The sequence below is a fragment of the Pongo abelii genome, chromosome 11 (assembly GCF_028885655.2).
Source record: "Pongo abelii isolate AG06213 chromosome 11, NHGRI_mPonAbe1-v2.0_pri, whole genome shotgun sequence".
Classification (NCBI taxonomy): domain Eukaryota; kingdom Metazoa; phylum Chordata; class Mammalia; order Primates; family Hominidae; genus Pongo; species Pongo abelii.
The window spans coordinates 116,423,333-116,437,509 of record NC_071996.2 but is presented as its reverse complement, the minus strand read 5'-3'; the positions used below and the strand labels follow the sequence as shown (position 1 = coordinate 116,437,509).

Genomic DNA, 14,177 nt, shown 5'->3' with positions numbered 1-14,177 from the left:
AATTTATGAAACAGCATAAATTCAGTCTCTAACTGAATGGGTTTCAGTGCCTTAGATTTCGTGTTCATGTGTCATTTTCGTTGAATTTTTATTTCTTCTTCTAGGCCATACTTAATTTTTATTGAGTTGCTGTGTTTAACAGTTTTCAGCAAAAGCTTAAAATAAAAACACTAGAAAAATATAAAGTTTAATGTATCTAATATGCAAGGCTTGATAAGGTGCCCTATAAATGGGGAAACATAAAAATATGGTCCTTTCTCTTAACAGACTTAATTTCAAGAGTGCTGAAATTCACTAAGGCTTATAAAAGTTTGTCACTAAAGTCAGTATGTAGAAAGGTATCTTTGCCTTGTCTATCTTTGAATGAGCTTCTTGGTGACATTATTCCACTACAGGGATAAGTTCAATACCCAGTGAGCGATAATGATAATAAAATCTGCAGATTGTAGACTGTCTACTGCATTATTCCTTACTATTGTATAACACTGTGTATTTTCAGTGAGTTTTACTCAATATATTTGCTACTGACAAAGTGAGTTTTTAAAGAAAAGAATTAGCTGACTAGTAACATTTAGGGAGATCATCAGTTGAAACCGAAAAAAAAAAAGGAAAGGAATCTGAAAACTAATCTTTTTTTTGACCAATTAGTGACAGAAATTTCTGAGTTACTCCTTTCTTATATTTCATCGTTAGCTGATTTGATTGGGAAAAGAAAAGAGATTTTAATTTTACTCCTGTCATGCTGGGCGAGAATTCACTGTTTCAAAACAGAACTGACAAGTGAATTTCATTAAGACTGATAATATGGCAACATAGTGAAAGCTAGCAACTATTATCAGCATGTAGAAATTTTAACCAAGCTATTATTTTTGACCAATGTTCTATTACTTGTCATAGCGATCTTGTATCTAATGATGGTGAATATAATGGGTTGAAGAGGTTTCATTTTAGGTTTTCATTCAAAAATTGTGTGTGTGTGTGTGTGTTTCATTTTAATATTTTTAGGTTTTGCTTGCATTGTAGGGCTACGTTCATAGTGAAAAAAGACAATTATATAATTTTGTTTATATTTGTCGTGGAAACAGCCTAGGAAGTATTAGTGAGAACTACCAGTTGATACTGACGTGTATTTTCAACAGTAAATATTCTGCTTTCTGATAAAGGGATATATGGTAGGGCTACAAGTCCTTAGTTCAGGAATTTAAGTGAATTGCTGTGAGCCTTTCTTCTTCCCAATTTTGTGCCTTTATACTTCTCCTTCCACGCAGACCGATACTTGTAGTGGGATTGTGATCTCTTCTTGTCTCCACCTAATATAAACAGAATATGAAGTTAGGACTATGGCTTGATTGTTACTGTATCTTTAGTGCTTAGCAGTGTGTCCGGTACAAAAGTCTTACCCCATAAATATTTGTTGAGTGAAGGAATGAACACTCACATTTTATCACCTTGAAACCGGGCATAAAAGCCCAGTTTTTAAACTCACTCGTTACATTCAATTTCTTTTCTCTGCAGATTCTTTGCATTTTTCTATTTATTTTGTTGCATTTCACTTGTTTGCATATTACTTAGTAAATGAGCTTGTGTTTTTAAATGTTGTATATTTTTATTCCGTAATGTTCAGATATCAGTTACTAATAAATATTTGTTTGTATCGCATCTAATAAAATATAAATGGCCCCATTAATGGAAAAAGACTTTGAATTCCCATATTTGTAGAAGCATTTTCCCCCAACTTGGTTTCTTTTATGCCAGTGATATACATTATGAGGGTATTTGGCTGGTTCAGACACACAGTATTATTCAACATTGTGATGTGGTCCTGATCCTCAGCTTCCTTTTGTATAAAATGAACCTAATACTTATTGGAAAGATTTGTTTGGTAATTAAATGGCTAATGTTGAAGGACGCCCAACGAAATGCACCTTCACTAAACGTTAGTACTTTTCCCTCTCTGTTCATTTGTTCCTTCCATTGCTACCAATTTCACAAAACTAGCCCACAGAATAATAAATTCCTGTGGCCCCATTGGCCCTGGATTTTAACCTTTAAGGGCCTTAAACCTTTCTTTTCCAGCAGTATTATTTTGAGAGACCTGGACACCATCGTTGACTGTCCCGTCTCTTCCTTTTAGTTCCTCTCAAACACTGTATTTTACACTGAGACCGTGCTCCCATGAGGCATTCTGTACTGTCCTTGTCTGAGAATTGCTTACCTTGTTAGGTTTGCCTGTATCCCCAACCAGACTATAAGTCTGTCTTGTCTAGTCCTATAGATCCAATACTTAGCAGTGTCTAGTGTGTATACTGTACTCTATAAATTGGTATTTGATAAATTGATTTGCTTATTTGTTTTTCTGTTATTATGGGAAAGTGATGATGGGAAGAGGGTATCCTGAAAATCAGTGAATTCCCTGATCCTGGAATACAATCCAGTGACTTCCCAAGTCCACACTCTTTATATATTAGATGTAAGTAGTAACAGGAGTTTTAATATGTAAAGGAAGAAGCTAAGTTTTCTATCTGTAAAAGCTATTCTTCAGGATTCTATTCCTTAATTTAATTTTGTTATGTAGTTAAAGATAATACCATTTAAAACTTACTTGATCTCTTTCTTAATAATGGACGTCTCTTTCCCATAACTAAGCATAGTTAAAATATGTCCTGTGTTTTCCATATTATTTGAAAAACTATCAGGATTTTACTGTATTCATATGAACCTTGTAAATTGATAATTCTTGTGTCAGCTGGAAGTTTAAAACTTCCTGAGTTTGAGGAAGTTAGTTCAAATTTCTGAAAGGTATTTTTTTTTCCTCTGAGTATAAAAGTCAAACCAGACATTTGAATATAAATTTAATCTCAAAATGCATGAAAATAATGGAGTATGCTAGGTGTTTATTGTTAAAAATATTGCACAATTAAAGGCAGGCTACCTTGCCACTAGGTAAATTAGTCATGCAATAGGTTTAATCTACTTAGAAATAGCACTATGAGGAAGAAAATAAAATTAATTCAACTGATAGTGTTAGATCATGGAAAGAAAAGACAAAAACAGCTTACTCTTGCCAAAAACACATTGCTAACTTTGTTCAGGTTGCAGCTTTTGTGTTTCATTTAGGTTTCAGCTTGTCCCAGGAGGTGTTTCTATACTGTGAAGGTGTTAGGCAGTGTAGTAATGGAACAGAAGATAAAATGGAAGGCACATAAAACGTCTTATCATTTGGACCTTCCTGGAGAAACATAGCTTGAATTTCTGAGTGGTCAGCTTGACATTTTAAAGCAGTGAGAAGTTGTGTCATTATTTCTAGAATACTACAGTAGTTAGAGGAAAAAGATTTAAAGTTCATTGCGGTAATTGCTGACAGCTTCCATGGAATGAGAGGTGCTTTTAGTAAGCATGTGCTGCCTTGAACAAAGGCAACCTGCTAGGAATGTGAAAGAAGACAGTGGGCTTTGGAAGATGAGAGTGACAAAAAGGTAGATTCGGGCATTCTTGTGCTCCTGGAATAATTGCATTCATTTTAAAGGTGGAAGAAGATTAAAATAACTTTTAATGGTTATTCATATGTTTATAGCCTTTGAGAAAAGAAAGACTTTAGGCATCTAAAACTAATACCTTACATAATTTCAGTAACAAAGAGTACAAAACCTGGTGGCTAGCTTGTCACAGGGATCAAGGTAGCTGGTATCACTAGGCTTGGCACAATCCATGTGAAGTGCTGAGGTGATCCCTACTGTAACAGCATTCCCCTCCCTGGAAACCTGCAATTTGCCTCTTAGTCCCAGATGGGGAGGAAACTCCCAAACAGCCGCAAGCCATACATAATGGCAGGGTTCACATCCTGACGGGGACAAAGTAGAAAAAAAGAGAAATTCAGAAGAGTCTTCATAACATTATTTGAGTCAAGGACTTTATGCTTTCTGTGAAGGTTGTAGCACTTCTTTTTTCTTTTTAAAGTTTTGAGTATGTTGTGTGTGTGTGTGTGTTTTCTCCCTCCTGGATGCTAGCCAACATTCAACTGAAGGAAGCACATGGGGATGGCACATTTATCACATTGCACTATCTTCTGCTTAAGTAGCTAACATTTATTGCTTAATAAAGAACATCCTGCTCACATACCAACTAGGTTTCCAGTATATTACTATGCATATGTGTAAATGTACATTCACATTTAAACATGCTTTTTACCTGTGACCCTCAGAAACACCTGAACACATAGAATTAGGCATGCCCAGAGGTTTCAAATATATGATCTAAAAGGTAGATCTTTACCCCAGATTTTGTATAAATAAATTTATACTATTACTTATAATAGTGACCAATAACTATTACCAATTACACAAATTGTTATTTATGTAAAACTTAAAGAACAGTCTGGTTGTATTCTGTAATCATAGATAGATACCATAGATTGAAGGGACCTTAAGGTCCTTAACCTCCTGCAGGTGGGCTCTTAAGCATTTTACCTGCACAAATCGGTAGCATTACCTTTATTTCACAGAAAAGGAAGCTAAGCCTCTTAGAAGGTAACTTGTACAATTCCAGGTGACATAGATGTGATCTTCAGTGCTAAATCACCAGTTAATAGAAGAAATAAAACCCAGTTTGTATAAATTTTGATCTACTTACCTGACCAGAAAGCATCAGGTATTCTAAAAGAAGAAGTATTTTTTAAATGGATAAGGAACTCTCTTACATCTGATTAATGTAATATCATACATACACAAGTATTAAAGCCATTTATATGCCCTTTAACTAAACCTTATATGTCTGTCTACTTTGCTTTCTATGGTGCATAGTCATCACTTTAATATGTTTCACATACTTTAGTTATGAGCTTTAGAAAGCTGTTTAAATGGTGATTTGGAAATGGAGACAGATAACTCATTGAATAATCAAGACTTCAGTTCACAAATACAAGGATGGCATGCTTAAAGTAACTACTTACAATGAGAAGTTATCTTTTTGAATTAGTGGTCTTATGAGAATATTTCTTGATTATTTATGCTCTATATTTTGCACTGAGGTTTTATAGTAGCTGAATATACTGGCATGGTGGTGTGGGGCTTATGAATCCTTGTACTGCTCATTAAATATTTTACAGTGCACAGTTGCCTATATATATATAAAGACAGACACATATATCTATATGCATACCTTTCACTAGTGCCATAAAAGCAGGGTGTCTTGTTCACTACTGCCTCATGGTGCCTGGTACAGAGCAGGTGCTCAGTGAGTAATTTTGAATGATTTCTTAAGAGTTCTTCATACCTGGTTGTCCTATTAATAAGTTAACAGCATTTGTCTTTTGAAATTACTGCCATTCAAGCATTAATTCTCTTGTACTTTACTCAATTTTAAATGCCCTCTGGTTTTAGAATATGTTCTATTGTATATTATCCATTGAGTGTATCCATTCCGGAAAAAATGGTGTCATTCACAACCAACATGTACTTTTTCCTCTTTTCATGCTTGCCCCTATCTTGAGTGCCATCTAGTTCTTCTTTTATATGTCACATCCAACTTATTAGTACTATTTTACATGCCATTTCCTTCATAAAGCCTTCTGCATCTTCCCTGTACTTCCATGTAGTAAACATAACCCCAGATTTATGTTTGTTTGATGTTGATACTTATGAAATGCTTTCACATGGATATATTAATAAGAAGTAAGTAGTTCCAAGTGTATTATTTATACAATTTTATTTAATACTCAGGACAACCCTAGGAGGCAGCTGTTGTCATTATTTTGATTGTATAGATGAGAAAATTGAAACTTAGGTTTCCTAAGGTCATGTGACTTATAAATGAACGAACCTGGCCTTAAACTCCAGGGTGCTGGATCTAGAGCCCTTGCTCCTTAACCACAGGGCTATGTTGCTTGCTTTAAGTGATTGCATGCTTTTCCAGTCTTCACAGTTTTAATGTAGAGGATATTATCTTCACTTTATACAGCAGGAAGCAGGGAGCTAGCAAGTGGCTTCCTAACATTTATATATGTAAGCATTTAAACATAGATGTTATAATCTGGTATTTCCATGATTTAAATACTTCGTAGGATGCTTTGTAAATGTTTTTGCCTTTAATTATATGCATTCTGTAATCCTACTTAAAATGTTCATTCATTAGGAGTAGGAAACTAGGTATGAGCATTATAAAGAACAACAACAACAACAACAAAAAAAAAACTGCTGCTGCTACATTGTGGAAAATAAGTATCTGGCACTGATCTGTCAAAAATTGCTTTAATTCCCCTTAATCACCACAAGTTTTCTCTTTCTCACTGCTTGATAGATCTTACTGGTTATTAATTTCTAACTGACCAATCCTGCATCTCAGGGCCAAATGCAGACTCTGTTTATTTGACTCAGACCAGTAGTACAGTGTTTATGGAAGAACAGCAGGGAAAGAACTTTTGTAGCCTTGATCTCAATGTGTATGACCCAAAGATGTTTGAACCTGGGGTGTGGAAAGCTGTCGGGTTCCCCTGTTGCTTCACTTCAGAGACCCAGTAAAGCTGCTGAAGTGTGTTGCACTGCTTTGGCTCCTCCCTCTGTTGCCGTTGCCCAGTGATAGAAACCCTGCTCCCTTCCTTATCTCTTTCTGTTGAGCCGCCAGCAGCCTTGCCTTCTGACCTCGTTTAAGCGTCCTTAGTGACCTCTGGGAATCCTTGTGGGTCCCTTTGGGAACATACCCACTCAGTTGGATTTTACAGTAATGATTTTACTTCTTACAGAAGTTAGGTTAAGAATTTTGTACTGCTCTTATTAAAAAGATAATTTCATAATGTAATTTGCTTCACAAGCCTCCTACAGTTATGTTAAGCAGATGGTTGCCAAACACCAGTTCAAAGTAGATTGCTCTTATATGAAATAAAATCCACGCTCAGGAAATTTGGCAGTGTAAGCTGATCTTCTTCCAAAACAGGCTTACTCAGACAACTTTCTCTTTACTTCAAACTGGCAATCTACTACACCTGTATTCCACTGTGGAGTAAAAAACATATCGGATTGTATACACTGATTCAAAGGTATCATTCTTTAACATATTGACATCTGTTTTTTTTCTTTATTGTTACTAGCTACTTTGCTTTTGGCGTCATGGGGAAATAGCAAGAATTTGGTCATCAGTTCTGAGTTCCAGTCACAGCTCTGACTCTGAATATTTGTATGAATTGAATATGTTACTTCACTGATTTTGAGCTTCAATTTCCTCATTTGTAAAATGAGGATAAAATTACATACTTCATAGGGTGGCTATTTTGATTAATTCAGTTGATATATATAATGCACCTAAATTCTTTCCTGTCATTAATGGTTCTTTAATTAATGTTATGTTGATATTGATGATTTGTGTTTAAAACCTAAATCTGTATTGTTATATTTATTCATCATGTGTGTTTGATTTATGTGAGGTCTTCGTAATTTAAAAAGAGAAATATACGTAAATCAGCAGCACTGGTTCAACAACTACATATTGGGTGCTTTGTATATGTAAGGATAGAATGATTTTACAACTATGAATAAAGGCAGTATTTCCTCTCAAGGACCTTACACTATAGGCAGTGTAGAGGTAAGGCAAATGTTCTGATGAAATCACTGTAATGTAAAGTGAAGTAAGTTTCATAGGAGAAGAACTTTTTGCTCAGAAAACACTCATGAAAAAAGGTAGCAGATAAGTGATACTTTAATGATGTGCTAATTTTTATAGAAATAGGGGAAGTATCCCAGAAAATGAAAGCAGGTGCTTGGGAAAAAAACAAAAAAAACCCAGTAAGCAGAGATGTATAAATGTGTTTCTGGAAAACTGAGGACAGTGGTTTGACTGGAAAAGGTATGAGTAACTAAAAGACTCATAGGACATATGGCTGAAGGATATGATGGGACTACACTTTGGATGTTCTTAAATTCTACACCAATACCTTTGTATTTAATGTGTAGGCAGTAGGCAGTTCTTGAAGACATTTGGAAGAGTAATATGAACTCTGCAATAGGAAGATTAATCTAACAATTGAATATAGATGAATTGGGGGAGAAGAGTGTGGCAAAAGTTTGAAGGAAAGAGACCAGTTAGAAAGTTTTTGATATTGTTCCAGGTGAGAGGTCATGGGGATCTTAAAGTAGTTGTATTGCCCAAGAAGATGCAAAAACAGTTGGATGTGCAAGACACAGAAGATATTGAACCTTTAGGACTTGGCAAATGAAACCATTCATCGAAAGGATGGATAAAGGGATAGACTGCTGTTTGGCTGAGGCGTTTCTATTTAAAGTAGGTTTATTTTCTCTGCATTGTATAGTTCTCATGAACTAGTTGTCTGCCAAAAAATAGAAACTCCATCTGTGGGTCACAATGGTGCTACTGTGCTAGCTAATAAAGGTGTGTATTTTGATGATGTGCATGCTATGCAAGGTTTCATGCATTGTGGAGGATCGTCAGGAAGTTAGATATTTTTCCCTCCATTCTTTTACATTTTTTTTTTCCATGAAAGTAGGGAGGAAACTTTTTGGTCTTTATTTTGTTGCCAAGATCTGTTTAAATGTAAATAAAATGCTACATTACCAACTCACAGGTGTGATTTATCTTTATATCAATAATTGACACAAGATTGTCAAAACATGACCACAAAGGAAATCCTGAAATGCTATCCCTCATAAACTATTGGTTTAGAGATTAAAATTGATAATATTGACTTACTGCTCAAATTGCTGCCTTGACCTACCACCGATAAGTCATAGCAGGACAAGGAGGATAGAAATTAATGTTAAAAAATAGAGAGGAGGAGGAAAAGATTGAATATTGACAGATTCTTCAGCAACTAGGTGTACTGCATGGACATACCCTTGACAACACCAAAGCAAATTTTAAAATTATGAGGTAGTTGTTTCGAGTGAGACATGCATCCCAGTTTTGATAGAAAGTCATAATTCAATAGTTTGGTTTATGGAAACTTAACATTTCTTTATCTGACCATTCTGGACTTAAGTTTCTGGTATCCTCTTCAACTGGTGGACATAGTTTTACAGCTACCGTAAGAACTGTTTGCCTATGACTGATTTTTGTCCTAAGTGTAATACTAATGTAAGTTACTTGTTTCATTGGAGAGCCAGTATCATGTCATAGAAGGATGGATAGGCTACAAGTCAAAAGATCTTGAGTTGATATCAAGTTCACATTTACTAACTTGTATCCTTTCAACAGCCACTTAACAACCATGCTTCAGTGTTTATCTGTGGCTATCCTTCCTATGATGCAGTCATTTTGAGTATCAAAAAAGAATATGTCAGTATTTTATAAATCATAAAAACTGTCTTATTTTTCTATTATTATTATCACTATTATTACTACTATCATTAAAAGGATTCTAAATCTGTAGTCTACCAGAGATTATTTTATCTAGCCTGCTGTTTTCAGGAACATCAAGTGTTATTTCCCCCCACATTTTAGATGGTACTAGTGGCTGAGTCAGGATAAACAAATTTCCCAAGGTCCCATAACAAGTTAAATGGCAGAAGAGGTGGTAGAGACCCTGGTTTTTTGCCTTCAGGTGCAGAGTAACTTTACTACACTATTGTTGGAATAATAACAGTATTTCAGAAATCAGTACTGTCTTGATCTAGAGTAACTCCAGTGGGTTTAAGAAATACATAATATAGCTATATTGAACAGAGAAGAAAGAGGATGGAGAGAAAAGTGAGGTGATGTGATATACAGATTTAGAATGCTACCCAGAAGTGGCTCAGCGGCAGCTCAGTGACACCAGTGTCTGGACATGTCCAACCATTTATAAAACAAATTCTTTAAGGATGTTGTGAATAAACTGTTTTTCAAGACTCATCCACTTATTTATCCACAGTCAAAAGGAACAAATCCATTGCGTGAAATTTTGCTAAGGAGATTAAAAAATGGTTGCATATACCTTTGTTGTGATTTTACTTTAATTGTTTAGACGTTGGTAAATTCTTAGTAAATAATTAGGCTTTACATCACAGTTTTGAAGGCACTTTGTTTTCCTAACACATTATTTAAACAGCTGTTGGGATATTAACATGGGTTTAATCATGTTTGGTGTTTCTGTTTAGAAAGTTTAAATGAGAGAGAGTTATATTAGTGTAGAAGCAACTTAAATAAATTATTAGATAGCCATATTGGTTCAATTAGTGTATATAACACCATTTCAAGTGTCTGGCATAGACTGGGAAATGTTCATGCTTATAAGTTATAAAATCCCTTAAGTGCCCACTTGAATTGCCAGGGAACAGAAACCAAGCATATAAAAAGTCCACTTACACATCACACCTGAAATACACTTTTTTTCATTTGGTAAATAAGAATGGTATTTTACTATCTTCTGTTCCACACTATGAAAAAAAATATTTCTTTAATTCCCATAATATTTACTTCCTTGAAAAATTAAAAATTAATATTAAAATATACACTTTGGCAACTAAACAAAAGTAAGTCACCAATTTCATAGAAATTAAACTAGAAAGCTTATTTTATACTCTATAAGATCAATAAACATGTCACTTTAAATAGAGAAAATAAATCATAATCCCTCTGCATTATTTTCCTGGTTAGGAAACTTGACTAACTTGTTTGTAGATTAGTAGAATCAGGTCATATTAATAATAAAGTTTTAACTTGTAGAAAGTTTAATATGTATATTTAAAAATATCTTAAATTAATATTTTCAGTTCTCATTACTATGTATGTTGCTTCTAGAACTTGACATTTAAAAATTATAGCAGTTTGTGAAAATAAAATTCTAATGATGAGGGTAGAATTTATTATCTTAATTTGAAAATTTAAAATTAATATATTTATCATTCATATAAAGTGATCTTTTTCTTAAAAATTTTAAAAATTGAGAATTCATATTATTGAAGAAATAAATTTCCAGACTGCAAAATCATATGCTGTCTTGCACAAATGGGTGACTTTGTGAAGTTATAGCATAAAAAGTAGTAAAGTAAAACGTCCAAGTTTTAAAGAAGTGCCTTTTTACATTTATATATTGTTCAGTTCAATAAATTTATTATGTAACCAAATTACATATGTTAGTAAAATATTTCCTGTATTCTTACTCATGAACTCTTTTATGGCCATTTTTGGAGTACATACTCTTCTGTTAATATGGGTTTCTTATTTAAGTTAATAGTATTTTTTTTGCTTTAGGCTTTAAACGTTTACTATTATTATTGACGAAGTATTAGGCAAGTAGTAGATAATAAATATTTACTGGTTTAATGATTTTTAAGGAGAATTCAGTGCTGTCTTTGTTCCTTATTGGCTAAGGTAGATGAGTTCTATGAATGAATGTAAGGTCTACAAATGTATGTAATGAGTGTTGTGCATTTTATTATCCTTTTCATTCTTATGTGAGTAAAATTTGAGTTTTGATTTTTTTTTTTACTTTTTCTTTTTTTTAAAAAAATTTTATTATTACACTTTAAGTTTTAGAGTACATGTGCACAATGTGCAAGTTTGCTACATATGTATACATGTGCCCATGTTGGTGTGCTGCACCGGTTAACTCGTCATTTAACATTGGGTATATCTCCTAATGCTATCCCTCCCCCCTCCCCCTACCCCACAACAGTCCCCGGAGTGTGATGTTCCCCTTCCTGTGTCCATGTGTTCTCATTGTTCAATTCCCACCTATGAGTGAGAACATGCGGTGTTTGGTTTTTTGTCCTTGCGATAGTTTGCTGAGAATGATGGTTTCCAGTTTCATCCATGTCCCTACAAAGGACATGAACTCATCATTTTTTATGGCTGCGTAGTATTCCATGGTGTATATGTGCCACATTTTCTTAATCCAGTCTATTGTTGTTGGCCATTTGGGTTGGTTCCAAGTCTTTGCTAGTGTGAATAGTGCCGCAATAAACATACATGTGCATGTGTCTTTATAGCAGCATGATTTATAATCCTTTGGGTATATACCCAGTAATGGGATGGCTGGGTCAAATGGTATTTCTAGTTCTAGATCCCTGAGGAATCGCCACACCGACTTCCACAATGGTTGAACTAGTTTACTGTCCCACCAACAGTGTAAAAGTGTTCCTATTTCTCCACATCCTCTCCAGCACCTGTTGCTTCCTGACTTTTTAATGATCGCCATTCTAACTGGTGTGAGATGGTATCTCATTGTGGTTTTGATTTGCATTTCTCTGATGGCCAGTGATGATGAGTATTTTTTCATGTGTTTTTTGGCTGCATAAATGTCTTCTTTTGAGAAGTGTCTGTTCATATCCTTTGCCCACTTTTTGATGGGGTTGTTTGTTTCTTATGAATTTGTTGGAGTTCATTGTAGATTCTGGATATTAGCCCTTTGTCAGATGAGTAGGGTGCAAAAATTTTCTCCCATTTTGTAGGTTGCTTGTTCACTCTGATGGTAGTTTCTTTTGCTGTGCAGAAGCTCTTTAGTTTAATTAGATCCCATTTGTCAATTTTGGCTTTTGTTGCCATTGCTTTTGGTGTTTTAGACATGAAGTCCTTGCCCATGCCTGTGTCCTGAATGGTATTGCCTAAATGTCCATTATGACATTGATTGGATTAAATTAATTTGTTTTTAATAGATTCACAAAATAACATGATTTTGCTCCATTTGGTTTTAGATTGTACCTTTTTTTTCACAATGATCTATACCTGTTTACCTGTGTAAAGGCTTTTATTCAGTTGTCCTTTTATTATCATATTAGTGAATTAAAAGCAAGTCTAGTGTAACTGTCTGTTCACTATTATGTATCTGGAAGCAATGACTATTGTGAAGCCTTTGATTGTAGAGAGCCTGGAATGGTTACTGAAGAAACTTTTATCATTGAAAATCGTTTGGCTTGATAGTCATTTTAAAAAAGAGTGTGTGTGCAAGTGTCTTTACTTCTTGTCATTTGTAAATGGAATTGCTTAAACAAGGTGTTTTTATGGCATGAAGATTACATTCTAGTGTTTATAAATAGTATTTTGAAAGCATAAAGAAGAAGAGGGGAAAAGCTTGAATTCATGAGAATGTTTATATCCTGAAGCTTTTTTTTTTTGGAAAAATATGTGACACTTTTTATCCTGAAATATATTCAAAGCTTTTTCTACATAAACTTGACCATAACAGTTTTTTTCTATTAACTTATTCTTTCCTTGTGTTCACAAACCTGAGTCTACTAAAATGTGGATATAACAATTAGTTATAAATATAAATGCTAAATAGAAGTGCCATTACAACTAAAGTATAAGAAACATCTTTATCATCAAAACTAAAATCTTATTTCATATCCCCTTTTCATTGCTAACAGTTCGTTCTGGCAAAATCCTTTTTAAATTAAGCCATTATTGCTTATTAGCATATGATAACATGTGTACATTTCCACAAATATGCCCAAGTTTTACATTCTTTATTTCATATCAGAGAAACAAGCTTGAAAAATAACTCTTGGTATTGAGAATTGTAACAGTGAGATTTCATTTTACTCAAATGAACAAGTTTTCATCTTTATAGCCCATTTATGAGGATGTCTTTGTGTTATAAAATTGTAAAATAAATTTCATATAAATCTAATTTCAAATATTTGAAAACTAAAGCACTCTGAATATTATTGTACAGTGGTTAATAGTTGTAATTCAATAGTTGTAGCATCATATAGTATAGCTACAAATATAACAAAAGTCATATATATATGTTATAATTTAGAGTACACTTAAGTTTACCACTTACATTTAATCATTAATAAGTTAAAATATTAGGTGTTCTACATTAATTGCAAACATCTTAAATAGTGAAAATAAACCATGGGAGAGTTTCTATGAGTGGAGAAAACTTTTCTATTTAATAGTTAAGATTCAAAGAATAATTGCTTTTTATTCTAGAATTTCAACCTAATTGTAGTGAGATGGGTTAAAGATTAGTTACACTGGGATTTTGTTTGTATATACGTACCACGTAAATGCAAAATTTAATGTATGACATGCGTATATTAAAATCTGTTGCACTTTATTCACTATATCAGTACAGCAAAATTGTATACATTCATATGTTCTAAACATATTTCTTTATAGTATTGTTAGAGAATAGATTACTACAGCTTTACTATTTCTTGTCTATTTAGGTTTTAGCAAAATATACATTTTTTCTGTATTTATTTGAAGTATATTCTATAGATAAAAAGTTCTAACTATATTTGTAA

General features: G+C 33.6%; 1 protein-coding gene and 1 long non-coding RNA gene across 15 annotated transcripts in view; one reads left to right on the top strand and one right to left on the bottom strand.

Moving 5' to 3' along the window:
- IKZF2 (IKAROS family zinc finger 2) overlaps nt 1-14,177 on the top strand; it is a 153,680-nt gene that overhangs the window by 79,311 nt on the left and 60,192 nt on the right.
- The window catches only part of LOC129058116 (uncharacterized), a 72,695-nt gene that overhangs the window by 6,160 nt on the left and 52,358 nt on the right, over nt 1-14,177 (bottom strand). The window contains exons 3-4 of the long non-coding RNA XR_008522977.1: nt 3,649-3,841; nt 1,125-1,310 (exon numbers count right to left, since the gene is read on the bottom strand). This is a non-coding gene — a long non-coding RNA (uncharacterized LOC129058116). The remainder of the gene's footprint in view (nt 1-1,124; nt 1,311-3,648; nt 3,842-14,177) is intronic.